Genomic DNA, 5,161 nt, shown 5'->3' with positions numbered 1-5,161 from the left:
AATTTCGTTCTTGAAGTTTAACGATTTAAGTTCTTGGCAAGTGTTCTTCAAGTTTCCTTAAGTTTTGATGTATGATTCTACTTGGGTAAACTTTAAATGACCATATATCTTGGAATTTAAAGAGTTACGTGAGTCATAGCCTATCAAATTAAAATAATTTGAATCTACTTTCCAACGACACCAATTTCGCGTCAATCCAATTTCTGAGTAAAAAGTTATGACGATTTTAGTAACATATACATTGCTGTTACGAATTAGTCAACGGGAAAATATTTAAAATAGTTTTTTTGTCTTTTTACCTACAAGAGATTCATAAACGCATTTTTAGACTAATAAAAATCTAAAAACATTCATATTTTCATGTTCACTAATGAAAATCATAATTCTTGGTTATTAAGATTTCAAGAAATTAATTTAAGAATCACAAGAAAGGTTTTCTTGATTGTTTAACTTCAACCTAGGGATTGAAGGCTTTTAATAAAGTTCTTATTAAAGATTATTCAAGATTCTTTATGTAAGTCTACCATAGTGTTGGACTAGTTCGTCCCCACGCCCTACATCAACTTTCAGATCAATAAAAGAATAATCTAGGATTCTATGCCTAGATTTGAGTATTGTCGAGATATGTTTATTTTTAGTTCTTGAGTTCATGTTTATTTTAAAAGTTCTATTCCTAATTATCAAATTGGTCTATATTATTGATATCCTTCATATCATGAATCATAACTCTTGAAGTCATAATTCACATTCAAGAGACAATTAAGAGTAGAGTTCAAGAAAGTCTTGGAGCTCAATTGGAAATCCTCGAGATCAACTATCAATTTGAACTAAATTTAGAGGAAGTAAGTAAGGGAATGACAAGAGTCGTATACATGAGTTCCATGTAGTATGTATACCTTCGAGTCGAGTCAATTATGCCCATAAATTCCGAATGGACTCCATATATTGAGTATCTTTTAGAGGAGTTGCATCTCAAAGTTCTAAGTCTTGAGTAATAAGTTTCTAACATATTTGAGTTTATAGATCTAATCATGGGATTATAACATGGTTCCCATGGACTCCTCGAGTTGAATTGTTCATGCCCTACACATGAATCCTATAAGTCGAAGAATCTTAAGATGAGAAGTGACTTTGAGTCCTTGAGTTGAGTAGTTCATGATCATAGTTCTACATGAACCCTCCAAGTTGAACATCATGAAATTATCCATAAAATCAGATCACAAACCTTAAATTGATAATCCAATTCAAGGAAACTTAATATCAAAGTCAAGAGAAGTTAAGATCAAGTCAAAGAAAAGTTTATAAACTTTTCAAAAGTCTTTCACAAACGTTTTCACATTGTTTTAAATACTTAAAAGTTCAAGTTGAGTAAAAAGTATTGTTTAAGATTGAAGTCATTTCTTCAAAGAAGTATATGGGGATTATGTATTCCCAAAGAGTTTAAAAATGTTGTTTTCACATTTGATAAAGAAAGAGAACATTTATTCCAAAAGAGAGATTTTAAGCTAATTTTATGTAATTATCTCAAACCAATTGAAAAATGTTGTTTGAGAAACATATGAGCTAAGTATGATTTTTATAGTAGTATTGAGCATCCATATGGGGATGCGAGTTCATATGAAGTAAAGTGTCCATAAACCATGTAGCCAACATAGGCATCAAAGGGTCATACTTTTCAAATGATCACTTAAGTTAAGCGTTCTATATGACGACAAAGTATAGGATAGTTCTGGAAGCCTGGGCAAGACGTTGTATCACCACGTAGTCTCATAGTGGTGATTTTCGATTAGAGAAACTCCACTGTAGTAATTGCATGGTTCCTCGTGGGGCTCTTCTTAGTATGAATGGGCGCATGGGACTTCATTCATGCATTGCACAAGTAGACTTCGAGAGGGAGCATAGTATGTCTTTTATATTGAAATGAGTTTAGTTAACATCATATTTTCAAATAATATTTTCTTTATATTGCACTTATTTTAAACTGCTTTATATTGAAACGAGTTCAGTTAAGTATCAGGATTTATGTATTTCGAGTTGAGTACCATAAGTTGAGTATCTTGAGTAGATTTGTGATTCATTGACTCGAGTATCATATCTTTGAAGTTACGTATCTAATCGTTGATTAAAAGTATCTAATCTTGAGTTGAGTATCTAATCTCTAAGTTGAGTATCTAATCCTTGAGTACTTCTGAGTTGAGTATGTTTTATCGAATAAAGGAAAAAATATTTGTTTCAAAGAGTTTTCGACTTTTTAAAGTCGCCGCTCAATTTTTAAAGAAAAATCAAGAAAACTATTGTTTTCAAAAGACTTAAACAGACAAAAATCATTTGAAAACATGAAAGGGGTTCGGGAATTCATATTGTAATTTAGGAAGGTGTTTAAAGCACCTAAAACACCCGTTAAACACGGTTCTCCGGCAACTAAAAATATTTGGCTAAACTTTATGTCTAACTGACTTTTTTAGTTTTGAGAATTTATTAGAAACTTGAAATGGATTTTTTTGTTTTTATCCAAATGAAACTTCTAGCTGAAAAATTTATTATCTTAAACTCATTTAAATTTGACCCAACTTTAAGTTGCTAAATGTTACGACGTTCTACGGAGATTGGATTCTTTTAACTTTGAAACTAATAGCTTATAATATAAACAAATAGACGATAAGCCAAAGAGAGAGAGAGAGAGAGGGAGAGAGGGAGAGAGGGAGAGAGAGAGAGAGTTGGGTCCAAATCCGGTTTCTGTCCGCCTGGACCGGTATTTGGACCCCTTTGTCTTGTACCTGTCCTTAGTTCTAGTTAAATAATACAAACATGACGAGGGCTTATGCCCCCAAAATAACAAAATGCAAATAAAATATTAAAATGGACTCTCTAGACCAATCTTTCAAATTTTCTCGGCCTGTATGCCGTTTTCTTTCAGCCTGGGATCTATACGTCAACTTTTCGCGGGACGATTCGAATAAAGAATGGAAATGGGCTTCCATGTCTTAAAAGAAAATGGGAGGATGGAGTCCATAACGCTCGAACATATTTCCCATGCAAAGAAAAACAAATCATCGAATCAGAATATGATTTTCCTTAAAGAACAGAATAAAATATTAAGAAAAAAAGAATGAGATAATAAAATATCATTAAAACAATATATGAAAGAAAAACATCGTTAAGACTTAGTATACATATTTTATGCAGAGTGAGGGACATTAAAGGGGAGAAAATATGCCAAAAAGAAAAAATTAATATACTTTCAAGAAACCAGCGATGAGAGGAACAATGCATGCTAATTTGATTAATTAAAAAAAACAGATGAACTTATGGTATGAGGTAAAAACCAACGACATATCATGAAAAGACAAATAACATCAAATAACTCTTTGAGCAAAATAGGCCATCTAAAAATTTGGTTAGATGTATTTTCAATATTTGAATTAACACTTTGATACCGAAATACGGAGATTCAAACAAAATGGCATAATATTAAAATAACAAAGCGGACCAAACTCAATCTTAGCTGATTAAACCAAAATGGAAACTATATTAAACTAAACACGAATCCTATCCTGAAACTAACTTGATATTTCTATTGACACGATATGAAGTGGATGAATACATACAGAGAGATGAAAGATAAATGACAGGCATATCACAATGACTAGTTCAGTATCGAATTGCAAAAAGACAAAATGGGGGGCATGTCATATTTCAGCAATTTATTATTTTCACAGTAAACTTTCACATGGTATACCAAACTTAAGAAGAAGAAAATTACAGATGGGCAAGTAATTAGCAATGGGTGAAATAAACTATGGATTTTGTATCCAATTATCTAGACGAGGACAAATGACAAAGAAGCAACTATAATATATATATATATATATTGTAAAAGGAACAGCAAAAAAAAACATGTTATTAAGCTTTCGGATAATGTCATATGAAAACAATGCACTGCTAAAATGCTTTGAGCATTAGGCGATGATCAAGAAAGCAAGCAAGAGAGACCTAGACCTCGTTTAAATTCACACTCACAAAGGGATGATATCCAACTCGTGCAAATCTAAAAAAATAACCAACCTGATAATTTAACCACTAAATCTTGAAGTTCAATGTATCCGGATCCTCTTTGAGGGAAAAAAATACGTTAGACACATCAACAAAAAAAAATTCTTTTTTTTTATGGACAGCATGCACGGATATAGTAAAATCGAGCTCAAAACATAAAGAGAGCAAGAATTATAACAACAGGACCCTTGAATCAAACTTAGACGGGAGAGACGTTGGATAGCAGGTTAACATCATGTTTGAGGCAAAACTAGAATCCAGATCCAAGCAAACTTACCACGTATCTAACACACTATCCCTAAACAATCGCAACACGGCGTTAAGACATCATACCGTTACCGTCTAACATGAATAAAACAGTTTAAGAACTGAATAGGTAGCAGGCACATAGATTTGAGAAGAAAGGCGAGAAAAGTGATGATTCCTAAATCTAGAAACAGCTTCAAGATACACATTGCCTACACTTCCAAATTTCGACCACATTCTCGAACAGGAAACCCTAAAAGAGCAACATATTGACCCACAACCAACCAACAAGAATAATAACGAAATGACAAGAGAATGGAGAGTTGAAGAGAACAGTCCACAAACGCACAGAGTTAGTAAAGTTCGAACAAGCGAGCAGGAAATTTCAAGCGCACAAAACACACAAAAACACACTGATTCGGGACCTAAAGTGAACCAAGTTTATCTTCGAATTTCAGCATTTGCATGAGGAGTAAAAATGCAAGAACGTAGATGAAGTTTTACCTCTCTAAGTGCAGCAGAAGAGACAACGAGCAGGAAGCAACAACCTCTACCACACAAAGCACAAATGTGAGTAACAATCGGACGTTTTGGACAGAGATATCAACCTCCGAAACCGGACGAACTATTTCCTATGATTCTTCGGGATATTAAGTATATACCTTAACTATTTTCCTTTAACTGTAATGTATTTTCGCTCAAAAAATTCAATAGGAAACCAGATGTGTATATATATATTTCAGTACCTTTGTATATTTTTACTGTTATTTTGCTATGTTATTGGGATTCTACGTCCCCTTTTGAATTCAAATCCCACCTTTTCACCATTAAAGGGGAAACACCCTTTTATCTGAGCTTTCAA

Source organism: Solanum pennellii, chromosome 6 (assembly GCF_001406875.1).
Source record: "Solanum pennellii chromosome 6, SPENNV200".
Lineage (NCBI taxonomy): Eukaryota > Viridiplantae > Streptophyta > Magnoliopsida > Solanales > Solanaceae > Solanum > Solanum pennellii.
This window is presented reverse-complemented; position numbering follows the sequence as displayed.